Below are 26,752 nucleotides of genomic sequence, written 5' to 3' on the forward strand. Positions count from 1 at the left end.
TAGAAAGTTATAGTGGTAGTCACTTAAACAGCACCCGTGAGGGGCGTGTTTCAATTAATAAATCTGTTGGATTAAAGTCTTTTATTGCCTTTATTGGATATTATAAAGTCATACAGTGTATGTGGTGAATTTGTTTAAGATTTACCGACCTTTTATTCATTTACTTTTGATTTTTCGGCTGATAGCCGAAGCTGGTGGATGGGGGAGCCCACCCCATCGACGAGCGTGGAAAATGCTTCTGTGGAGGCCCTAGGTGGTAGGGGAAGGTCTCCTTCCATCCGCGATGGGTCGACTAATCGTAGTCTCCGTCGACGTTCCAGTGCGGTAGTAATCGGCTCGGACGAGTTAATGGATGTGACATCAGTACCATCGACAGAAGAGGAATCTGGAAATTTAGAAGCAGAAAAAAAATCAGAAAATATTCTACTATCAAGTCGGTGAGAATAATTTGTCAGGAGAGAATTGAGATGGAAGAACTAATAAAGGCATGTGAACAAAAGCTCAAGAAAGAATTTAGCGTAAGACAGGTCTGTTATAGGCCAAGAGGTGTTATTGAGGTGGGTGTAAATACGGTGGAAGAAAAAGAACAGTTAGTAGGACAAGAAATCCAGGTTGGTGACAAATATTATAATATTGAAAGTTTAGAAGCAGATATGCTCACTGTAACGATAAGATATGCCCCTTACGAAATTGATGAGCAATTAATTAGAGAGATAATGGGAAAATATGGTAGAATTATTAATGTTTATACTAGTCTATATAAAAATACAGATGTAAGAACGGGTGCGTTCAGAGTAACTCTGATAACTAGATTAAGAATACCGGTACAAATGGAAATATTAGGAAGAAGGGTGCAATTATACTATGTAGGTAGCAAAAAGGAGTGTTTTAGATGTGGTGAGATTGGACATGAAGCAAGGGAGTGTTTGGTAAAACAATGCTTTAGGTGTGGAAGTAAATTGCATTTAGTAAAAGAATGCAATGCATGTTATAACTGTAAAAAATGTCATGATAAATCTGAGAAATGTCCGGTGCAAACCTTTGCTGATGTCTGTAAGGTAGGGCCTAGGAAACAAAGCCTAGAAAGAAAAAGAGAAAAAAGCTTGCACAGATGGATTAGAGAACAACAAAAAGAGAAAAGTAATGAAATAGAAAAGCAACAGGAAAAGGAAATAGAGGAATGTATAGTACCGGAAGCAGTGGTTATTGTAGAGAAACTTGATAAGGAATATAGTAAGGGAGGGAAGGGGCAAATCATAGGGTAAAAGAAATGGTACAGGATATAGAACAGGATAAAGAATTAGAGATAAATTTAAGTAGAAGGAGAAAGAGAAGTATTAGTAAAGAAAGGGAAACGAAAAGAGCAATAGTGGATATACAAAAGAGTCCAATGAGTATGGAACAATGTGCAGTAAAGATTAATCAGAAAATGGCAGAATATAAGCATCAAATGTTTGAGGCAAATTTAAGAGTAGGGAAACAAATGAGTCAAACACAAGGTAGAAAAGAACATGGCTAATAAAAAACAACTTAATATAAGATTTATAAATATATCGGAATTAAGAGAGCAATGTAAACAAATTTATTTATTGAACTTGGTATTAACAAATGAAATAGATGTAGTTGGAATCCAGGACACAAATGTGCGTGATTTAGATGATATTAGGAAATTGAGAAGGATTTTCACACACTACAATATCTATGCGTCATTCGCAGTTAGACAAAGTATGGGAGTTATCTTAATGATAAAAAAAACGGTAAAGACAAATGACTTTAGAACGGACTGTCAAGGAAGGATAATATCTGTGGATGTAAATGTTAGAAATCGGTTGTTAAGGTTAATAAATATACATGCACCAACTCGAGTCTTTGAACGTAAAGAATTTTTTAGGATTTTAACAGATTTTTTAAGGGTTGGGAGAGAACTAATTTTAATGGGTGATTTTAATTGTATTTTAGATAGTATGGACAAAAATGGTCCAATTATATATGATGGTTCTAGAAATATTTTACGATGAATTTTAAATGATTTTAAACTTTATGATGTTTTTAGATTTTATTATCCGTGTTATCCGGGGTATACTTGGGAAGGGCGTGGGATTAAAGAAAGACTGGATCGCATTTATGTATCTGACGGTATTACAGAAATTATTGATATTAAGTGCTATGAATTGGAAACGGAAATGAGAAAATTATCGGATCACAAGATAGTAGATATTAGTATTGAGTTGGGAGAGAAAAAGAAAAAGGAAAAAAGAATAAAAATTACAAAGGAAATTTTAGAGGATGAAATGATAGAAAATAAGAAGGAGATTGTAGATTGGAAAGAATGGAAGTGTTTAAAGGATATAGAGGAAGTGTGGAAAAGACAGAAAAAAGATAAGTTTGTTAAAATTAAAAGACTGCAAAGAGAACTATCAGAGGCGATTATGTATAATAGGGAAGAGGAAATACAAAAAATAAAAAAAGAAATTACAAAATAACTAGATAGAAAAAATAAAGATATTTATATTAGACATAAACTGAATAGATGTAATATTAAGAGAGAGGCAGAGAGAGCAGTCTTCGAAAAGAAGGGTAAATTAAGAGAGAGTTTAGAAATAGAAAGATTAGTGGATGAGGCAGGAAATATATTAAACGATACAAAACATATTATAGATAAATTTAATTCGTACTAAATTTAATTCGTACTTACTTATTTAGAGACTCACAGACCAAGGAGTATTTGCAAGAAGAGATATTGGAAGGAATTAAACCTAAAAAAGAAAAGATAAATGAAATTATAAATAGTGAGATAAAAAAAAGTGAAATACATGACGCAATCCAGAATTTACATAGTAATAAAGCACCTGGAAAAGATGGAATAAATTCAGAATTTTATAAGTTTTTTAGGGAAGGTTTAGTTGATTTATTATATAATTTATACAATTTTAACGTTTTTAACGACACTTTTTGTCAAGGAAAAATGGTTTTATTGCAGAAAAACGATAACACGGATAAGGGTGTAGGGGATTTTAGACTGTGGCTACATGCCATAATTGTACAGTTATAGTTTATATTTTTATTAAATATATTTCGCTTTGTCTTCATTTCTATTGTCTTTCTTTCTGGAAGTTTCTCCCTACTTTTGTTTAACGGTGTAACAGCAGGTGACCCCTGAGTAACAAAGGGGAAGGTGTGTAACCCTCAGGGTATAACGGGGTCCAGGAGTTCATTCTAGAGNGGGGCGTCCCGGGTCACTAGTTGATTATAAAGTGTATAGTACCATCATAGCAAAACGACTCAAGTTGATGTTCAAAGACATTATTGGTAATACACAAGTGCAGGAGTGACGGGAAGAACGATTCAAAATAATATTACTTTTTAAAAATTAATACAAGATTATTATAAAGAGAGAGGGGCTACACTCTCCCTCCTCTCAATCGATGTGAAACAAGCTTTTGACATGGTAAATAGGCAAGTTCTATGGCGTATTTTGGAAAGGTGTGGGTTAAACGATAAGGAGATTTGGTTTATAAAAAGACTGTACCAGGCACCCAGTACAAGCATTTTTGTAAATAGTGAATGCTCAGATGAAATAGATATGTTATGATATGTTTAAAAGTGTTAGAAGGCCGAACCTTACGGCATAGCCTTTGAAAAGGAAGGATGAAGAGTTTTAGAGGAAATGAGAAGAGGGAAGAAAAGTAAGGAATGATAGGAAAGTGTGAAGTGGGAATCAGATGAAATAGAGTGTAAAGTTGGAGTTCGCCAGGGATGTCCAAGTTCTATGGTTTTATTTGCTATTTATATTGAAACATTACTGATTAATATTAAGAGTGATGATTTGATAGAATCTGTGTACATCCCTGGTATGACGGAAAAAGTAAATAATGTAACGCACGCAGATGACATTACCTTTCTAATAGTTAATCAAGTGAGTTTAAATAGAATTTTTATAAAACTACAAAATTTTTGCAAATATACAAGTATGAGAATAAACAAAGACAAATGTAAAATTATGGATATTGTAGGCAAAATTGGGAAAACTCAAAGTGAAATTGAAAGGTTTGATTCAGTTAAGGTGTTGGGTGTTTGGTATGGGAAAAATGAAAAAATAAAGAATTTAGATGAAATAAAGACAAAAATTAAAAGTAAAATTGAAGAGTGGTCTGAGAATTGGCTGTACATGTCAGAAAGGGTTCAAGTTGTTAATAAAATAATTGTGCCTATGTTTATATATAAATTATATATAACGAATTGGATAAGCAAGATATTAAAGATATTGAAAAACCTTTATGTACTTATATTTGGAATAAGACGTTTGAACCTATAAGTCGAAAAATAATGAGGAATCGTATCGATTGGGGGGATGGGGTGTGTGGGATATTAAGGATTTTGAATTTTCATTGCAAATAAGTGTAATGATTAATGCTCTAAGAGAAAAGAATCATCCCCTATTTTATTTAGTTAGATACATTTTGGGACCGATCTCTAGACAAATAACTCGACTGGAAATAAGTCTTCCTTTAATAGTGTCTAATAAAAGAAAGTATCGTAAATGGAGGGAAATCTTACGAAAAGTAATAAATGAAAATAATGATAGCCTTGATTTTAATAGAAAACTAAGACCGAGTAAGATTTATGCTATTATTCATAAACGAAATGTAAATATAGAAATGATAAATAGTAATTTAGATTGGCCAAATATTTGGAAAAACGTTTCTAATTTTCCAGTCGAGTGGGTTGAGACATCGTGGCGAATATTGTCAAATGTTGTTATAACTAAGGAATACTTACGTCTTTACCATAGGGTTAGAGATGAACGTTGTATGAGGTGTGGTGGTGTGGAATCCATTATTCACGTGTTTTTTGAATGTAATATTGCAAGGTCCGCTTGGTCCTGGGTATCTAAAATTTGGAAGACAAAAATAGATTGGTTTAATGTGAAATACCAAGTAGATTTGAGTGTAAGAAATCAAAATGTTTATTTGTTAAATTGTTGCATTGCACTTGTAAAAAGAATGTTATGGAAATGCAGATGTTTATTGACGTTTGAAAGAAGATCGTGGAACGCGACATTGTTGATTGTAAAGATTAAACAGTAACTCTGTTATAAAATACGTAGTGATTGTGAAAAGATGAGTGAGAGAGAATTCAGTATGTATTATAGAGGAAGTGAATTAATTTATAAGATATGTAATGATCAGATTATATTTAATGATGAGTGGTTTAGAATTTGTTTTTAAAGTGTTACTTTACTTGTGTTTGTATGGATTCAAATATTTACTGATGTTTTATTTATATTTTTTACCTTGTGGTTTGATGTTCTTATCTTTGATGTTATATTTACTTTTTGATATTATACCTGAAAGAAAAATTTATTGTCATAAATTTTGTCAAGTTTGGGTTAATTTATATACTTTTACTGTTTTTTTGAAATTGTTTCATACTTACCTGTGCTAATAAGTTTTAATATAATGTACCCTGGTTTGAAGGGGTTTTATTGTTTGTCGGGTTACTTCTGATGTATTTTTATAATTGTCGGGTTTTTGTTCTATGTATTAATTTTTATTTGTTGTCGGGTTCTTGGTTCTATGTATTAACTCATTAATTTTTTGTCGAATTTGTAATTAGTGTAAATAACCTTTCTTGTGGCTGTTGTGGTTCTTGGGGGAAGTTATGCATGTTGTCCACAGGGGATACGCGAGTGTTTTTTTCTCAGCATGCGGGCTTTTATAACATGCTGTTGCTCCTACTGGCATCTAAACTGAAGGAAATTATCTGACTTTTTTGGCAATTAGGATGTAGTGATCCCCCGAACTTTCAAACCACAGTATCTGTTCTTATCTCGCCGCTGCTGGTGAGCTTTTTGGAGTAGTCTCTTTGTTAACCCTTTCTGAGCTTATTTGTGCCTTAATTGGATTAATTTTTGGATATTCATCGATCGGAAGTGTTGCTGATTAGTGTCCCGTCGAAAATTTGTGAAAAAATTAAAATTATTTTTCGAACTTTAACGAAAAATGGAGTTGGAGTGTCTGTACTATTGCCTGAAAATAGTGAGAACTGGTGGTAATGTGAGTACAAATATTGAAAGAATACTAAACTAGAGTGACTGTAGAACAACTAGACTTTATTTAGAATAAATTTAAAATGAGGAATTTTACTTTATTGAGTCAAATCGGTGAGAGAGACTTGAACAGCTCCCGTGAGGGGCATGTCACGGAAAGTCGATCTTTCTGTAGGCTTGTGTTGAAATTAACGAAGACCTATATGGAAGTAAATGCCTTTATTGATTACTATAAGTGTTCTACAGTATTTCTTAGATAAATACTTTTGGATTTTGGTTCTTTTTATAATAATAAAATAAGTTAGTTTGAGCTGGCCGTTGACTTCTTATCTGGTGAAGTTCTGACTAAATGGAGCCGGTGTTTCAATATGATCCTGGTCCAGGAACAAGAAAAGGAGTTCCTATAGACTTAGAAACAATTGGAGATGTTCATAAGCTGAAGAGTGTGTTGGGAGCCACCCTCCGAGGAAGTTCGGTGTCAAATCCGACCTTGCCAGAGACAGAGGGAACGGATGATGAGGAGCCTTCAGCTGAAAAGACAAAGAAATATGAGTCAGTTAAATCGGTCAGAATTGTGATGAAAGAAAAAGTGATAGTGGCAGATTTAGTAAAAGAGATAACGTCAAAGCTAAAAGAAGGAGCAGTAGAACAAGTGTGTTTTTGCCCAAATGGAATTATAGAGATAGAGCTAAGCTCTGTAAAAGCAAAAGAGAGTTTAATGGGAAAAGTAATTGAATATGATGGAAAAGAATACGAAATCCAAAGTAGGGAAAAGGAGGTATTGACTTTGACGTTAAATTACGTTCCTTATGAGGTAGATGAGGCTCTGTTACAAAGAATTTTTGGTCACTATGGAAAAGTTCTAAACGTAATAGCGCATACGTTTAATACTACCCCTCCGATAAAATCTGGTATGTATAGAATAGCGATAATTACAAATAAAAGGTTCCCAAATTTTATGGAAATTTTGGGATGTAGAGTACAGATATTTTATGTGGGGCTAATTCCAGAATGTAGAAGATGCGGAAGTACTGAACATATAATAGCGGAATGCATAATTAAGAAATGTCATAGATGTGGAAACTCCACACATTTAGTAAGAGACTGTAAGGCATGCTATCACTGTAAGACAGAGCATCCAAAAGATAAAGAATGTCCTATACAAACATTTTCAGATATTGTAAAAAGAGGGCCCCGAAGCAAAAGTACCGAGGAGGAGGAGGCAAGCAAGTTTAGAGAGGAAAAGGAAAGAACAGGAAGTGACAGAGAAAGAAAGAGAACAGGGGGAGGTAGTACAAAAAGAAAAAGAAATGGAAGTAATAGAAAGTGAGGAAAGTGACCAAGAGATAAATGAATTAAATAGAGTAACAAATGTTAAAGAAGCAACGTTAAAATTTGAGAAAAAGATAAGGTCGAGGGGTAGTAGTATAGAGAGAGATATTAGTCAAGAAGTGCAGGAAGATGGAGACTTTAAACTCAAGTCAAAGAGGCAAAAGATGGAAGGAAGGGAAGAACAGCAAAGGAAGAAAAAAAATCTAAAGACACCAAACATGGCTAGTTATTTAAATATACGTGTACTCAACATCACCGGTTTTAGGGACCAAAAGAAGCAGATTTGGTTGTTAAATTTAATAATGTCAAATAAGATAAATATCATAATGCTGCAGGATACCAATATTCGTGACTTTACAGACTTACGTGCACTAAGGAAAATCTATGTTGGATATAATATTTATGCCTCGTTTTCAAATCGAAGGAGCACTAGTGTATTGACATTAGTTAAAAAGAAAGTAAAAGTTTGTGACTTTAAAACCGACCGTGAGGGAAGAATACTTACTGTGGATATCCAGGTGAGTGGTAATTTAATTAGGGTGGTCAATATGTATGCACCTCCTCAAGTAACTAAAAGAAAAGAAACTTTTTATAATCTACGACAGTTTTTAGTGGGTATTAATTACTTAGTTTTAACTGGTGATTTTAATAATGTTTTATCACCAATTGATAAAAGTACTGAGTTACATTCAGATGGGTCGAGAAAGGTTTTACAGAAGATTATAGATGATTTTAGTTTTATTGACTTTTACCGTTTTAAGTATCCGTGTTATCCTGGCTTTACATGGTCCGGGAGTAATGTGCAANAATAAAGCACCCGGGGAGGGACAAAATTAATTCGGAATTTTATAGATTTTTTAATGAGATTTTAATTGATATTTTATACAGACTTTACAATTTTAGTAATTTTAATGACACTTTTTGTCATGGAAAAATGATTTTAATCAAGAAAAATGATGACACGGATAAAGGGGTAATAGATTTTCGATCGATAACGCTTTTAAATATTGATTATAAAGTATATAGTTTAATGATTGCAAAGAGACTTGAGTTGACGTTTAAATATTTTATTGGTAAAACACAAAGTGCTGGAGTGAAGGAGCGTACGATTCAGAACAATATAGTGTCTTTAAATTTGATCCAAGAATATTATAGGGAAAGAGAAGCTACGTTATCTTTATTATCAATAGATGTTAAACTGGCTTTCGACACTGTGAATCGAAAGGTGTTATGGCGGATTTTAGAAAACTATGGGTTAAACACTGGTGAAATCAATGCCATAAAAAATTATATCATGCTCCCAGTACATGGATTCATATAAATGGTGAAATATCGGATGAGATTAATTGTAAAATAGGTGTACGACAAGGATGTCCTACATCTATGATACTATTTACGATCTATATAGAAGTTCTGTTACAAAATATACAAAATGATAGGCAAATTGAATCTATATATATACTAGGTATGATAGATAAAATTAATTATATATCTCATGCTGATGATATAACTTTTCTCTTGGTTGATAGTCTCAGTTTAAATAAGATATTTATACATTTACAACAATTTTGTGATTATACAGGTATGAAAATTAATAAAAGGAAATGTAAAATAATGGATGTTATCGGGGAAATAGGAAAGAGTCAAACTGAGATTGAGAGAGATTGATTTAAGATGAAAGTATTGGGAGTATGGTATGGGGTTGGTGCAGATAATTATAATTTAGAGGATATGAAAAATAAAATCAAAAATGAGATAAATATCTGGTCTGATAATTGGTTTTATATGCCAGAAAGAGCATTGATTATAAACAGAATAGTTATACCCAGAGTTATTTATAAAATGTATATTACTAATCTGAGTAAAAATGACATTAAAGAGCTGGAAAGAGATATGTATACATTTTTTTGGAATAATAGTTTCGAGCCTGTTAACAGAAAGATCATACGTAATGACATTGATGAAGGGGGATGGGGAATATTAGATTTAAAAGACTTTGAACGATCACTGCAGTTAAGTGTTTTTATTAATATTCTAAGAGAACAAAATCATCCATTGTTTTATATTGTCAGGTATATTTTAGGACCAATTTCCAACCACATTACTCAGCAGGCTACTGGTTTCCCGTTTATTGTTACGAATAAAAGAAAATTTAGAAAATGGAGGGAGATTTTTAGAGAATTAGTGAATGATTATAATAATGTTTTGGATTTTAATCGAAAGATACGACCTAGTAATATTTATAGGTGTTTACATAGGCAACAGACAAATATAAATATGATTAATAGTAATATGAATTGGTCTAAGATTTGGCAAAATATTTTTAGTATGCCTGCTGAGTGGGTGGAAATTTCGTGGCGCATTCTGTCCAATGTTATGTGTAAAGAGTACCTGAGGGTTTATCAGAGAGTGAGAGACGATAAGTGTGCGAGATGTAAAAGGGTAGAGTCGATCATTCATATCTTCTATGAATACAATATAGCGGTTTCTGCTTGGTCTTGGGTAGCAAAGGTGTGAAAAGTGAATATAAACTGGGAGAATGTAAGATATCGAAATAATATTATAGTAAGAAACCAGAATATATACTTGTTAAATTGTTGCATTGCTTTAGTGAAGAGAATGCTATGGAAATGCAGGTGTCTGCTGACTTTTGAAAAAAGATCTTAGAATGCGACACTGTTAATCACTAAAATTAAACAGGAATTATGTTTTAAAATCAGGAGTGATAATGAGAAAATGTCGGAAAGGGAATTCAATCGATATTATAGAGGTACTGAAGTTGTATGGAGAATACAAAATAATGAGATAAAGTTTAATGATGAGTAGTTTTAAATTAAGTTATAGAGTGGTTGTTAAATAAGAATTATTGTAATTGAAATCATTGATGTCTTTTTGTAAAATAATATTTACCTTTGTTTGTATATGATTGATGTTATATTTTAAATGGATGTATTTACCTAAAAGAAAAATTTAGATGTATAAATTTTGTCATTTTTGGTGTTTTTTGAAATTAATGTAAATTTTAAAATGTTTTGTTCTGTTTACCTGTGTTTAAACAGGCTTATATTTTTACTCCCAGTTTGTGGTTCCTTTGTATACTATTTTATGATTTATTAATAACTGTTATATGTTGTCGGGTTTTGAGCATTGTACTTACTAATATTGTTTTAAATTGTCGGTTTGTGAGCTTTGTATTTACTAACTATTGTTCAAATTGTCGGGTTGGTTTATTTGTAACTTACCTTTTCTGTGGTGGTTGGGATGCCTGGTGTGTTTTTTCTTTTTCCTGCTTTCGTGCTGTGATCGTGGGTGTTGTGTTCTGGCGGCATGCGGGAATATAACATGCTGTTTTTCGCTTAAGTTGAAGGAAATGCACCTGTGAAAATGAAGAGGATTACTGTATTTTGGCATTAATGTTAGTATAGCTGTCCCATAAACTTTAAAACCACAGTATCTGTTCTTATCTCGGCCGTGGTGGTGAGATTTTCGAGCAGCTTCTTGTTAATCGATTGTGAGCTTATTTAGTGATTGATTTGGTGAAATTATTGATATTTGGTGCCTGGAATACTTAGCGAACAATAATCCGTCGGATTATTCCAAATTTTTTGGAATTATTTTTCGAGTGATAGTGAAAAAGTGGACTTGGAGTGTCTGTCTTTGCTGCTGGATTTTTACGAATATAAAGAAAATGTGAGTAATTTGTGGAAAAAATCTAGAATAGAGTGACTTATATTATAGAACGATAATAGAATTAAATAAAAATAAGGCAAAGAACTTTATTTTTAGAAAGTTATAGTGGTAGTCACTTAAACAGCACCCGTGAGGGGCGTGTTTCAATTAATAAATCTGTTGGATTAAAGTCTTTTATTGCCTTTATTGGATATTATAAAGTCATACAGTGTATGTGGTGAATTTGTTTAAGATTTACCGACCTTTTATTCATTTACTTTTGATTTTTCGGCTGATAGCCGAAGCTGGTGGATGGGGGAGCCCACCCCATCGACGAGCGTGGAAAATGCTTCTGTGGAGGCCCTAGGTGGTAGGGGAAGGTCTCCTTCCATCCGCGATGGGTCGACTAATCGTAGTCTCCGTCGACGTTCCAGTGCGGTAGTAATCGGCTCGGACGAGTTAATGGATGTGACATCAGTACCATCGACAGAAGAGGAATCTGGAAATTTAGAAGCAGAAAAAAAATCAGAAAATATTCTACTATCAAGTCGGTGAGAATAATTTGTCAGGAGAGAATTGAGATGGAAGAACTAATAAAGGCATGTGAACAAAAGCTCAAGAAAGAATTTAGCGTAAGACAGGTCTGTTATAGGCCAAGAGGTGTTATTGAGGTGGGTGTAAATACGGTGGAAGAAAAAGAACAGTTAGTAGGACAAGAAATCCAGGTTGGTGACAAATATTATAATATTGAAAGTTTAGAAGCAGATATGCTCACTGTAACGATAAGATATGCCCCTTACGAAATTGATGAGCAATTAATTAGAGAGATAATGGGAAAATATGGTAGAATTATTAATGTTTATACTAGTCTATATAAAAATACAGATGTAAGAACGGGTGCGTTCAGAGTAACTCTGATAACTAGATTAAGAATACCGGTACAAATGGAAATATTAGGAAGAAGGGTGCAATTATACTATGTAGGTAGCAAAAAGGAGTGTTTTAGATGTGGTGAGATTGGACATGAAGCAAGGGAGTGTTTGGTAAAACAATGCTTTAGGTGTGGAAGTAAATTGCATTTAGTAAAAGAATGCAATGCATGTTATAACTGTAAAAAATGTCATGATAAATCTGAGAAATGTCCGGTGCAAACCTTTGCTGATGTCTGTAAGGTAGGGCCTAGGAAACAAAGCCTAGAAAGAAAAAGAGAAAAAAGCTTGCACAGATGGATTAGAGAACAACAAAAAGAGAAAAGTAATGAAATAGAAAAGCAACAGGAAAAGGAAATAGAGGAATGTATAGTACCGGAAGCAGTGGTTATTGTAGAGAAACTTGATAAGGAATATAGTAAGGGAGGGAAGGGGCAAATCATAGGGTAAAAGAAATGGTACAGGATATAGAACAGGATAAAGAATTAGAGATAAATTTAAGTAGAAGGAGAAAGAGAAGTATTAGTAAAGAAAGGGAAACGAAAAGAGCAATAGTGGATATACAAAAGAGTCCAATGAGTATGGAACAATGTGCAGTAAAGATTAATCAGAAAATGGCAGAATATAAGCATCAAATGTTTGAGGCAAATTTAAGAGTAGGGAAACAAATGAGTCAAACACAAGGTAGAAAAGAACATGGCTAATAAAAAACAACTTAATATAAGATTTATAAATATATCGGAATTAAGAGAGCAATGTAAACAAATTTATTTATTGAACTTGGTATTAACAAATGAAATAGATGTAGTTGGAATCCAGGACACAAATGTGCGTGATTTAGATGATATTAGGAAATTGAGAAGGATTTTCACACACTACAATATCTATGCGTCATTCGCAGTTAGACAAAGTATGGGAGTTATCTTAATGATAAAAAAAACGGTAAAGACAAATGACTTTAGAACGGACTGTCAAGGAAGGATAATATCTGTGGATGTAAATGTTAGAAATCGGTTGTTAAGGTTAATAAATATACATGCACCAACTCGAGTCTTTGAACGTAAAGAATTTTTTAGGATTTTAACAGATTTTTTAAGGGTTGGGAGAGAACTAATTTTAATGGGTGATTTTAATTGTATTTTAGATAGTATGGACAAAAATGGTCCAATTATATATGATGGTTCTAGAAATATTTTACGATGAATTTTAAATGATTTTAAACTTTATGATGTTTTTAGATTTTATTATCCGTGTTATCCGGGGTATACTTGGGAAGGGCGTGGGATTAAAGAAAGACTGGATCGCATTTATGTATCTGACGGTATTACAGAAATTATTGATATTAAGTGCTATGAATTGGAAACGGAAATGAGAAAATTATCGGATCACAAGATAGTAGATATTAGTATTGAGTTGGGAGAGAAAAAGAAAAAGGAAAAAAGAATAAAAATTACAAAGGAAATTTTAGAGGATGAAATGATAGAAAATAAGAAGGAGATTGTAGATTGGAAAGAATGGAAGTGTTTAAAGGATATAGAGGAAGTGTGGAAAAGACAGAAAAAAGATAAGTTTGTTAAAATTAAAAGACTGCAAAGAGAACTATCAGAGGCGATTATGTATAATAGGGAAGAGGAAATACAAAAAATAAAAAAAGAAATTACAAAATAACTAGATAGAAAAAATAAAGATATTTATATTAGACATAAACTGAATAGATGTAATATTAAGAGAGAGGCAGAGAGAGCAGTCTTCGAAAAGAAGGGTAAATTAAGAGAGAGTTTAGAAATAGAAAGATTAGTGGATGAGGCAGGAAATATATTAAACGATACAAAACATATTATAGATAAATTTAATTCGTACTAAATTTAATTCGTACTTACTTATTTAGAGACTCACAGACCAAGGAGTATTTGCAAGAAGAGATATTGGAAGGAATTAAACCTAAAAAAGAAAAGATAAATGAAATTATAAATAGTGAGATAAAAAAAAGTGAAATACATGACGCAATCCAGAATTTACATAGTAATAAAGCACCTGGAAAAGATGGAATAAATTCAGAATTTTATAAGTTTTTTAGGGAAGGTTTAGTTGATTTATTATATAATTTATACAATTTTAACGTTTTTAACGACACTTTTTGTCAAGGAAAAATGGTTTTATTGCAGAAAAACGATAACACGGATAAGGGTGTAGGGGATTTTAGACTGTGGCTACATGCCATAATTGTACAGTTATAGTTTATATTTTTATTAAATATATTTCGCTTTGTCTTCATTTCTATTGTCTTTCTTTCTGGAAGTTTCTCCCTACTTTTGTTTAACGGTGTAACAGCAGGTGACCCCTGAGTAACAAAGGGGAAGGTGTGTAACCCTCAGGGTATAACGGGGTCCAGGAGTTCATTCTGGGAGGTAGTATAGGACAGGAAATAACATGTGAAGAAGGCTCTTGGGTTGATGAACCGAGTGGAGACCAAACGGACTTTTCGAGGAGAAAAGAGTACGGAGGCTAACGAAAACTGAGAAGGGGGTTTTCGTGCATTTTAAAGTGTATAGTGAAGACCAAGAAAATTTCCACAGGAAAGAAATTATCTTTCGCCGTGAATCAAGAGGCTCACTCCCCACTTACTACAATTCCCCGTGAAGCACACCGAAATCATTGGGTATCCAACTTTCTTTTTCTCTCATCTTTATATTTCAATTCCTATCTTATCTTAGACCTAATTTTCATCTTTAGAAGCTAATAATTAGCCGTAAGCTTAGTTATAAGGTATAATTGTATATTCTATAAGTAGAATAGTCGTTAAACTATGAAATTGTCGCGTTATATAACTTGTCCGTAAAAATTTTGTTACTGAAATTAAGTAAATGTTCAAGGGTAGAGATTGTAGCTGGCATCCGAACCACATTTCCGGTATTCTGTGCGCGAATTAAAGAATTTCATATCATAAAAGTTGTGTTTCTTTGTCTCCGGTATTCGCGCATTTCTCACAAGACCTATTACTCTTTTAAACATCTATATATACAACTCATTCAAAGTGTCCGTCTGTCCCGTAACCGTTTGATAACGGACACTAGAGGCGCCCCTATCATGTGTCATATTTCAAACATTCATATTAACAATTTTAATTCTTATTTAAATTAACAATATGAATTATTATTATTATTTGGTCAATATAACAATATAAATAATTCAGTATATTTGTAATAGGAATTTATTATTTCAGGGGCTTATNTCCTCATGCAATACCTGACAATTCCTGTAGCCTTTTGCATTGTCACTTATCGTTTCCTGACGTTCTTTCATGTGTATTATTGGATGTTTGCCGAATGACGTAACCTGGACACAATTGTATGTCTCCACACTTGGCCCGTCGGCACCTTTGATGTGTTTTTTTATCGCTTCTCAGCCTTATGGCTCAGATCAAGGACTCGTTCTTGTTAACAAAACTTTTTTCATAGTTTTGAGATTTTTGCTGTTTTTGCCGACTTTTGCTGAGTTTGGACTTTGAAATTTTTTGTGGAGTTTAAAAGTTTTATACCTGGATTTTGTTACCCTTTTTGGACGTTTTAACAGTTTACAGCCTTTTTTGGTGAGTTTGTTTTTTGGTTTTACTGACTTCACTACTGACTTTTCTAACACTTTGGCTGAGTGCTGAGGCAGTTAGATGGGGGAGCTGTCCCTTTCAACGAGCTGTGATGCTTCTGTGGAGGCCCTAGGTGGTAAGGGTAGATCCCTTTCCATCCACGATGGGTCGGCCAACAAACATTCCCGTCGACGTCTCGATGCGGCAGCAACTGATCCAGACGAGTCAATGGAGGTGACACAAGGTTTATCGACGGAGGATGGAACAGGAAACGAAGAAGCTGAAAAGATAAAGAAATATTCTACAATCAAGTCAGTAAGAATCATTTGTCAAGAAAGAATAGAAACATTGGAGCTAATAAAGGCTTGTGAAAAGAAACTGAAGAAAGAAGGTAGTGTTAAACAAGTATTCTATTGGCCTAGAAGTGTCATTGAAGTGGGACTGTCTGATGTAAAGGATAAAGAACGTTTGGTAGGACAGGAAATCCAGGTTGGTGATAAAAATTATCTTATTGAAAGTTTAGAGGTGGACTTAATTACTATTACGATTAGATATGCCCCCTACGAAGTAGATGAAGAATTAATTAAAGAAATTTTGGGAAAATACAGTAAAATTGTAAATGTGTATACTGGGCTTCATAAAAATAGCAATGTGAGAACGGGTGCATTTCGGGTGACTAATTACAAGAATGAAAATACCTGTTGCAATGGAAATGTTGGGAAGAAGAGTACAGTTGTATTATGTAGGAAGTAGAAAAGAATGTTTTAAATGCGGAGATATTGAACATGAAGCGAGGGAATGTCCGGTAAAACTGTGTTTTAGGTGTGGGAGTAGAATGCATCTGGTTAAAGATTGTATGTATGCGTGTTTATGTATCTGAAAGTATAGTTGTAAAAAGTGTCATAAGCTATAGTTGTAAAAATTTTCATAAGGGGGAAAAGTGTCCAGTTCCTACATTTGCTGATATTTGTAAGATAGGACCTAGAAAACACAGTTTAGAAAGAAAAAGGGAAGAAAGTTTAGATAGGTGGAAAAAAAAAAATTAAAAGAAAAAACAATAGAAACTAAAAAACAAAGACAACAGGAAAGAGAGAGAGAGGAATGTACAGTATCGAAAGCATTAGTTGTAATTGAGAGAGTTGATAGGGAGGAAAAAAATGGAAATGAAGGAGAAAATGGTAAAGTTAAAGAAATGATTAAAGGGATAGAGGGTGAGAGAGAAGTAGAGACAAGGCAAAGTAGAAGAAGAAAGAGAAGTGTTAGTAGGGAACATGAACAGGTAAAAAAGGCTATAACTGATATACAAAATGATTTATCATTAAGTATAGAACAAAGGGTATATTTGATAAATAGAGTACAAAGGGAGTCTAAGCAGCAAGTGTTTGAGGCAAATTTGAAATTAGGAAGACAGATGAGTCAGTCACAACAAAAACAAGAACATGGCTGATAAACAAAAAATTAATATTAGATTTATTAACATTTTGGGATTAAGGGATCAATGTAAACAAATTTATTTGGTGAATTTGGTATTAACAAATGATATTGATGTGTTGGGAATCCAGGACACAAATATAAGAGACTTAGATGATGTTAGAAAGTTGAGGAGAATTTTTACATACTATAATATATATGCATCTTTTGCAATAAAGACGAATTACGGGAGTTATTTTAATGGTAAAAAAGACAGTAAAAATACAGGATTTTAAAACTGATTGTGATGGCAAAATTGTTGCTGTGGATGTGGATATTAGAGATTGGTATTTTAGATTAATTAGTATATATGTGCCAACCCGAGTCTTTGAACGGAAAATTTTTTTAAAGATTTTAACGGACTTTTTAAGGGTAGGGAGGGAGTTGATTTTAATAGGAAATTTTAATTGTATTTTAGATACTATCAATAAAAACGGACCTATTATGTATGATAGTTCGAGAAATATTTTAAGACGGATTTTAGATGATTTTAAACTTTATGATGTATATAGATTTTATTATCCGTGTTATCTGGGGTATACGTGGGAAGGGCGTGGGGTAAAAGAAAGACTGAATCGTGTTTATGTATCTGAAAGTATTAATAGAATAATAGATATTAAGTGTTATGAAGTGGAAACAGAAATTAGGAGATTGACAGATCATAAGATGGTTGATTTTAGTATTGAATTAGTAGAGAGAAATAAAAAAAAATAAAAATAACTAAAAAAATATTAGAAGATGAAGGATTTGTGAATGAAACAAAAAATTTAATTGAAAATAATAAAGAAAACATAGATTGGAAAGGATGGGTAGAGTTAAAAGTAAAAATAAATAAAGAGATAGAAAAGGTATGGAAAAAGCAGAAGAAAGAGAAATTTATAAAAATAAAAAGACTGCAAAGAGAGTTATCAAATGCAATTATTAATAATAAAGGGGAGCAAATAGCAAAAAATAGAAAAAGAAATTACAAAGGAGTTAGATAGAAAAAATAAAGAAAATTACATAAGATATAAATTAGATAGATGTAACATTAAAAGAGAGGCAGAGAGGGCAGTTTTTGAAAAGAGGTAAGTTAAGAGAAAGTTTAGAAATTGAAAGTTTAACAGATGAATTTGGAAATAAAGTTACAGATAATAAAGAAATAATTGACAAATTTCATTTGTACTATACATACCTATTCAGAGATCTGCAATCTGATGAATCGTTGAGTGAAGAGGTACTTAAAGGAATACAACCTGTAAAAGAAAAAATAAATAGTATTATAAATCAAGAGATTAAAAAAAGTGAGATAGATGATGCGATCCAAAGTTTACATAGTAATAAGGCACCTGGGAGGGACAGTATTAATTCGGAATTTTTTAAATTTTTTAAAGAGGATTTTATTGATTTATTATACAATTTTACTATTTTTAATGACACTTTTTGTCAAGGTAAAATGGTTTTATTGCAGAAAAATGATAACACGGATAAAGGGGTTGGGGATTTTAGACCTATTACTCTTTTAAATTTGGATTATAAGATATATAGTATTGTTGTAGCAAAAAGACTCTAGTTGGTTTTTAAAAATATTATTGGCAATATACAAAGTGCTGGTGTAAGGGAGAGAACGATACAAAATAATATTACGTTCCTAAGATTGATACAAGAGTATTATAGGGGAAGAGGGGCCACACTCTCCCTCCTCTCCATTGATGCCTCTGTGCCTTTGACACAGTTAATAGGAAAGTTCTCTGGCAGATTTTGGAAAGATATGGCTTAAATAATGACGAGATTTGGTTTATAAAAAGACTATATCAAGCGCCGAGTACAAGTATATTTATTAATGGTGAAAGTTCAGATGATATTGAGTGTAAAATTGGTGTATGTCAAGGTTGTCAGAGTTCGATGATTTTATTTGCAATTTACATTGAGACATTATTGATAAATATTAAAAATGATAATTTAATAGAGTCCATTTATATTCCTGGTATGGTGGAGAAAGTTAATCATGTTACACATGCAGATGACATTATGTTTTTGATAGTTAAACCAGTTAAGTTTAAATAGAGTCTTTATAAATTTACAAAACTTTAGTGAATATACAGGGATGAAAATAAATAAAAGTAAATGCAAAATAATAGATGTAGTGAAAGAAATCAGTAAAACGCAAAGTGAAATAGAGAGGGTTGATACTTTAAAAGTACTTGGTGTTTGGTACGGCAAAAATAGAAAATAAATAATTTGGATGAAATAAAAACAAAAATTAAAACTGAGATTGATAGTTGGGCAGAGAACTGGCTTTATATGTCGGAAAGAGTACAGGTTGTAAATAAAATAATTGTGCCAAAGATTATTTATAAATTATATATTACAAATTTAAATAAACAGGAAATAAAAGAAATTGAAAAATATATATATACACTTACATTTGGAATAATACGTTTGAACCGTTGAGTCAGAAAATTATGAGAAATTATGTTAGTGAGGGAGGTTGGGGAATGTGGGACTTGAAAGATTTTGAGTTCTCGTTACAAATTAGTGTAATGATAAATATACTAAGAGAGAAAAATCATCCATTGTTCTATATAGTCTGGTATATTCTAGAACCGATCTCTAAACATATAACTCAGCTGGAGACGTGTTTTCCCTTTATAGTTTCGAATAAATGGAAATATAGAAAATGGAGAGAAATCTTAAGAAAAATAATAAATGAAAATCAAAATACGATTGACTTTAGTAGAAAAGTAAGACCAAGTCGAATTTACTCGGTAATTCATAGACAACATTTAAATATTAACATGGTAAATAGTAATTTAGATTGGGCCAGAATATGAAAAAACATTTTTAGTCTGCCAGCTGAGTGGATTGAGACCTCATGGCGTATACTGTCAAATGTAATAATGAGTAAAGAGTACTTACGTCTGTATCATAGAGTGAAGGATAAACGTTGCGCTAGATGTGGTGGTGTTGAGTCCATTATTCATATCTTTTTTGAATGTAATATTGCTAAGTCTGCATGGTCCTGGGTTTCCAAAGTCTGGCAAGTAAAAATTGATTGGAATAATGTGAAGTACCAGGTTAATCTTATTACAAGAAATAAAAATGTATATCTATTAAATTGTTGTGTAGCACTTGTAAAGAGAATGCTATGGAAGTGTAGATGTCTGTTAACATTTGAGCGAAGATCATGGAATGCATCATTATTAATTGTTAAAATTAAACAAGAGTTATGTTATAAGATACGTATTGATTTTGAAAAGATGAATGAACGTGAGTTAAATGTTTATTATAGAGGAACTGAGTCAATCTTTAAGATCTGTAATGATAAAATTGTATTTAATGATGAGTGGCAATAGTTTTATTTTTAAAGTGTTAAACTAATTTTGTTTGTGTATTTAAAATTTTTGTTGTTATATTTTTAATTTGTACTTACCGTTTTATATTTACTTTGATGTTTTTGTTTACACTTGTATACCTGTAAAAAATATTTATGTTATATTTTTTGTCATTGTAAATTTGCTGTTTAAAAATTTACCTTTGTATTTATACCTGTGTTTTTACAGGTTTTTGATGTTACCCCAGTATTTAAAAGGGATTGTATTGTATTTGTATTTATGGGTGTATTTATATTATTTTTGTCGGGTTTTGATTTTTGTAACTTTACTAATTCGTTATTGTCGGATTTGTATATTTGTAAATAACCTCTCCTGTGGTGGTTGTGGTTTTTGTGGTGCCTACCTTTTGCACGTGATCGTGTTTCTCATATAAATGGCATGCGGGTATATAACATGGTGTGATCGCTCTAAAAAGTATCTGGCTGATGAAGGAAATCCATCTGCAGTTAAGATTAGTTGTCCCACAAACTTTGAAACCACCAGTATCTGTTCTTATCTTGGCCGTGTTGGCAGAAATTTTGTAGTAGTCTTTGTTATCCACTTCTGAGCTTATTTGTGCGTTATTTGGATTAATTCATCGATATTTAGTGTCCTGGAGAGTTGGTGATTATTATTCCGTTGGAATATTGTGAAAATTTTAAAATTATTTTTAGAGTTTTTATGGAAAGTGGACTTGGAGTGTCTGTACAACTGCTTGAGAATAGAGAGAGTTGGTGAGAATGTGAGTAGAAATATTGAAAGGACTATAAAATAGAGTGACTGTAGAATAAATAGAATTGACTTAAAATAACTTTAAAGTGAGGAATTTTATCTTTTTTAAGCCAAATTGGTGAGAAACACTTAAACAGCTCCCGTGAGAGGCGTGTCACGGAAAGTTGATCTTTCTGTAGACTTGTGTTGGATTCTATGAAAGCTTAAATGGAATTAAGTGCCTTTATTGATTACTATAAGTGTTCTACAGCTTCTATTAAATAAATATTTTTGGATTTTGGTCTTGCAATTAACTTAACCAGTTGGTGCTGGCAGTTGGCCTCTTGCCTGGTGAAGTTCTGATTGAATGGATCCGGTGTTTGACTATGATCCTGGTCCGGGGACAAGTCAAGAAGTTCCTATTGACTTAGAAACAATTGGAGATGTTCAAAAGCCGAAGAGTGTGTTAGGAGTCACCCTCCGAGGAAGTTCGGCGTTGAATCCGACCTTGCCAGAGACAGAGGGGATGAATGCTGAGGAGACTTCAGCTGAAAAGATAAATTGGTCAGGATTGTGATGAAGGAAAAAGTGATAGTGGCAGATTTAGTGAAGGAAATAACAGCAAAGCTAAAAGAAGGAGCAGTAGAGCAGGTGTGTTTTCGCCCAAATGGAATTATAGAGATAGGGCTAAGTTCTGTAAAAGCAAAAGAAAGTCTAATGGGAAAAGTAATTGAGTATGATGGAAAAGAATATGAAATCCAAAGTAGGGAAAAGGAGGTACTTACCTTGACGTTAAAATATGTTCCTCGTGAGGTAGATGAGGCTCTATTACGAAGAGTTTTTGGTAATTATGGAAAAGTTCTAAACGTGATAGCGCATACGTTTAATACTACCCCCTGATAAAATCTGGTACGTATAGAATAGCGATAATTACAAATAAGAGGATCCCAAATTTTATGGAAATATTGGAATGTAGAGTACAGATATTTTATGTGGGGCTAATTCCAGAATGTAGAAGATGCGGAAGTACTGAACATATAATAGCGGAATGCATAATTAAGAAATGTCATAGATGTGGAAACTCCACACATTTAGTAAGAGACTGTAAGGCATGCTATCACTGTAAGACAGAGCATCCAAAAGATAAAGAATGTCCTATACAAACATTTTCAGATATTGTAAAAAGAGGGCCCCGAAGCAAAAGTACCGAGGAGGAGGAGGCAAGCAAGTTTAGAGAGGAAAAGGAAAGAACAGGAAGTGACAGAGAAAGAAAGAGAACAGGGGGAGGTAGTACAAAAAGAAAAAGAAATGGAAGTAATAGAAAGTGAGGAAAGTGACCAAGAGATAAATGAATTAAATAGAGTAACAAATGTTAAAGAAGCAACGTTAAAATTTGAGAAAAAGATAAGGTCGAGGGGTAGTAGTATAGAGAGAGATATTAGTCAAGAAGTGCAGGAAGATGGAGACTTTAAACTCAAGTCAAAGAGGCAAAAGATGGAAGGAAGGGAAGAACAGCAAAGGAAGAAAAAAAATCTAAAGACACCAAACATGGCTAGTTATTTAAATATACGTGTACTCAACATCACCGGTTTTAGGGACCAAAAGAAGCAGATTTGGTTGTTAAATTTAATAATGTCAAATAAGATAAATATCATAATGCTGCAGGATACCAATATTCGTGACTTTACAGACTTACGTGCACTAAGGAAAATCTATGTTGGATATAATATTTATGCCTCGTTTTCAAATCGAAGGAGCACTAGTGTATTGACATTAGTTAAAAAGAAAGTAAAAGTTTGTGACTTTAAAACCGACCGTGAGGGAAGAATACTTACTGTGGATATCCAGGTGAGTGGTAATTTAATTAGGGTGGTCAATATGTATGCACCTCCTCAAGTAACTAAAAGAAAAGAAACTTTTTATAATCTACGACAGTTTTTAGTGGGTATTAATTACTTAGTTTTAACTGGTGATTTTAATAATGTTTTATCACCAATTGATAAAAGTACTGAGTTACATTCAGATGGGTCGAGAAAGGTTTTACAGAAGATTATAGATGATTTTAGTTTTATTGACTTTTACCGTTTTAAGTATCCGTGTTATCCTGGCTTTACATGGTCCGGGAGTAATGTGCAAGAAAGGCTGGATCGAGTCTATGTAACTGAAAATTTAATTGATAATAATAATATATTAATATATGAAGTAAAACATGAAGGAAAAAAGATTACAGATCATAAAATGATAGAAGTAAGTTTAAATATAAATAAGAATAAAGGAAAAAGTAAAAATATAAAGATAACTAAAGAAATATTAGATGATAAGGATTTTCAGAAGAATATTAAAGAGATTGTACATGAGTTTAGTCAAGAAGTTGACTGGGAAAATTGGATAGTTATGAAGGAATTAATAAGGAGACAGACAGAATATACATGGTTAAAGATTAAAAGAAATAAATTTAATAAGTTAAAACAGCTTCAGAGGGAGCTAACAAGACAAATTATTAGTAATAATAGTGAGGAAATTAAGAAAATTGAGATGAGCATAAGTTAAGAGATTAGCGATAGAAGTAAGAATAGTTATATTAGGTATAAAATAAAAAAGTATAATATTAGGCAAGAAGTGGATGAAACAATATTTGAAAAAAGAAATAAGAATCCTGAAAAAGTAGAAATAGATTATTTAAAGAATAAAAATAATAGAATACTTACTAATACTGATGAAATTTTGGAAGAATTTAGAGGGTTTTATGCAGATCTTTTTAGGAATCCTCAGTCAAACTTCGAGATTATTAAGTTAATTACAAAGGATATTAAACCTGTTAAAAATAAAGAAAATAATATTATCAATAAGGAATTTACCAAAGAAGAAATTAGAGATTCGATTCAGTCGTTACATTTAAGGAAAGCGCCCGGTGAGGATTCTATTTCGAGTGAATTTTATAAATTTTTTAGCGAAATGTTTACTGAATTTTTTTATAAATTATATAATTCTAGCTTTATTGGTAGTAATTTTACGTATGGAAAAATGATTTTACTTAATAAAAAGGATGACACAAAAAAAGTTTTAGACCTATTACTTTTTTGAATATTGATTATAAAATTTTAAGTAATATACTTGCGAAAAGACTTGAGTTGTTTAGGGATACGGTAGTGAGCACTCAAACAGCTGGGATAAAAGGTAGGTCTATCAAAGATAATATTGTATTTATGAGATTGTTACAAGAGATCTATAAGGAGAGAAAATCCCCACTCTCCATCCTGTCAATAGACGTCAAAAAGGCGTTTGATACGGTTAACCGCGACGCACTCTGGGAATTTTTGGATAAATATGGACTAAATGAGGAGGAGATAAGGCAAATTAAAAGATTGTATAATGCTCCAAGCACTTTTATATATATAAATAACAAAAGGTCAGGTGATGTATATTGTGGAGCAGGGGTTAGGCAGGGCTGCCCCTGCTCCATGATACTGTTTACTATCTACATTAATGTGTTATTGCAAAATGTAATTAACGATGAAATGATCGAACAAATATATATACCAGGAAATAAGATTCTTACTAAGTTCATCGCACATGCAGATGATGTGAATTTTTTTGCCATAAATAAGAAAAGTTTAGACAATATAATTGTAAAAGTGAGAAGGTTTAGTGATGGAACTGGTATGTGCGTGAACGAGAAAAAATGTAAATTTATGAATATATGTGGTAATTTAAACTGTGATATGATGGAAGTGGAACATGTGGAAAATATGGAAGTGCTCGGCGTTTGGATAGGAAAAAATGAAAAGGAAAATAATCTTAAAGAAATATTAGATAAAATTACAAAAGTGATTAATAACTGGAAAATTAACTGGTTATATCTACCGGAGTGCGTCGTGGTGATTAATAAAATTGCTATTGCATCAGTGATTTATACACTATAGTATACTAATTTAACTGGGGAAGAAATAAAACAGATTAATAAATTAATTTTTGAGTATATATGGATGAATTCATTCAAACCATTAAGTCGTAAAACCATGTGTAATAATAAAACGAACGGAGGATGGAGAGCGTGGAATGTGAAAAGCTTAGAGTGCTCACTACAAACTGCTCACATGATTAATGACTTAATGAAAAAAGACCACCCTATTTTTTACATTGTACAATATATTTCGGGTCCTGTGTCAAGAAGAGTCACTCAGGCGGGAGAACAATTCCCGTTTATAATTAATAATAGAAAAAAGTACAGAAGTTGGCGTAAGATGATAAATAATTTTATTGATAAGCATGGGAATATGATACAAAATAATAGTAAAATCCGACCAACTGTGATATATAACAAGATACATAAACAATGTTTAAATTATAATATGAGAAATTCAATGATAAATTGGGACCAAGTTTAGAAAAATATAAATGATCTCCCGCCTGAGTGGCACGAACTCACCTGGAAGATATTATTAGATATTGTTACAACAAAAGATTATTTGGCTACTTACCTTCACGGTCGGGATGCAAAGTGCTTATTGTGCGGGGCAAGACAGACCACGATTCATTTATTCCTCGAATGCGCTTTAGCGCAACAAGTTTGAAGTTGGTTTAATAAAATCTGGAAATTAAATATAAACTGGATTAATATAAAATATTTTTTGGATTTTCGATTACGGAATCCTAATCGATATATGTTCATGTGGATGGTGGCACTGATAAAAAGGATGATTTGAAAGGCGCGGTGTAGTCATATGTATGAAAAAAGAAGATAGAATGTGTCATTGATTGTCACGAAAATAAAAAAAGAAGCAGCATTTAAGATAAAAAGTGATGTAAAGAACATGAACAAAGGTGAATTTAAAAAGAACTATAATGGAACAGATACTATCTGGAAGATGGTGAACAACTGTATCACATTTTGTGACAGTTAACTTATAATGTTTGGATTATTTATTGCTGTTTGGCATCTTCTGTTTTTTATTCGTTTAGATTTACTGTTTTATTTATTGATGTTCTATTGTTTATACTTTGATATTTTAATGTTATATTTTGTATTTTTTGTTACTATTTGAAGTTTAATTTTATATTGTATTTGATGTTTATAATGAAATTGTAAATAATCCAATAACATTTACCAGTTGACTTTTTGTCGGTTTTAAATTGTTGTATACATGTTTTTTTGAAATTTAATATTGTCTAAAAATAAATGTTAAATAACAATACTTACATTTGTAAATTAACTTGTCGGGTCTGTGAATTGTAAATAATCCCAGTTATTGAACTGATGCTTTCTAAAGTTGTAATACGAATTTTGTAAATGAATCAGGAAAATGTGAAAATTATAAACTGTACTTACAAACTTTGAAAAATAAAGTATCTGTTCCCTGACCTGGCTGTATTCGTAAGTATCTGGATTTTGGTTTTTTCCACTGTCCTATAGCCTTCTCTTTTTGCTGAAAGGTTGGCCTGCACACTTGAGACACAGCGTGTACTCGCTGACCGGACAGCAACTCTTTCCCCCTTTGTGGTGGGTTTGCCCCCACACTATCCCCTTACCCTGGTGTGGTGTTCACACCAGGTTCTCTCTTCTTCCCCTACCACCTTCTATGGGACTGTTGTATTCCCCTTCATTTTTCCAGTGCTTCCTTTTGGTCTTAGCTGGTTCTGCATCTTTTTTTGCATT

General features: G+C 32.4%; 4 long non-coding RNA genes across 5 annotated transcripts; all 4 read right to left on the minus strand.

Moving 5' to 3' along the window:
* Positions 1 to 130: 130 nt before the first annotated feature.
* On the minus strand, positions 131 to 5,044 carry LOC111629606. The gene is made up of 3 exons (XR_002757367.1): positions 4,780 to 5,044; positions 2,696 to 2,756; positions 131 to 385 (listed from the first exon to the last, which is right to left on the minus strand). It is a non-coding gene; the product is annotated as an uncharacterized LOC111629606 (long non-coding RNA).
* A 791-nt stretch (positions 5,045 to 5,835) lies between these two features.
* On the minus strand, positions 5,836 to 8,190 carry LOC111629626. Its single transcript, XR_002757374.1, has 3 exons — positions 8,134 to 8,190; positions 7,887 to 7,951; positions 5,836 to 6,579 (listed from the first exon to the last, which is right to left on the minus strand). It is a non-coding gene; the product is annotated as an uncharacterized LOC111629626 (long non-coding RNA).
* Positions 8,191 to 15,226: 7,036 nt separating this feature from the next.
* LOC111629624 lies at positions 15,227 to 22,114 on the minus strand. 2 transcript variants are annotated; one of them, XR_002757371.1, is made up of 5 exons: positions 21,417 to 22,114; positions 20,445 to 20,486; positions 19,931 to 20,048; positions 18,207 to 18,267; positions 15,227 to 15,842 (listed from the first exon to the last, which is right to left on the minus strand). It is a non-coding gene; the product is annotated as an uncharacterized LOC111629624 (long non-coding RNA). The 2 variants fall into 2 exon arrangements; XR_002757370.1 differs by having other exon boundaries at positions 20,445 to 22,114.
* Positions 22,115 to 22,804: 690 nt separating this feature from the next.
* On the minus strand, positions 22,805 to 26,552 carry LOC111629625. The gene is made up of 5 exons (XR_002757373.1): positions 26,297 to 26,552; positions 25,578 to 25,687; positions 23,805 to 23,911; positions 23,179 to 23,257; positions 22,805 to 22,996 (listed from the first exon to the last, which is right to left on the minus strand). It is a non-coding gene; the product is annotated as an uncharacterized LOC111629625 (long non-coding RNA).
* Positions 26,553 to 26,752: the final 200 nt, after the last annotated feature.

Source organism: Centruroides sculpturatus, unplaced genomic scaffold (assembly GCF_000671375.1).
Source record: "Centruroides sculpturatus isolate CEXI.00-Female unplaced genomic scaffold, Cexi_2.0 scaffold609, whole genome shotgun sequence".
NCBI lineage: Eukaryota > Metazoa > Arthropoda > Arachnida > Scorpiones > Buthidae > Centruroides > Centruroides sculpturatus.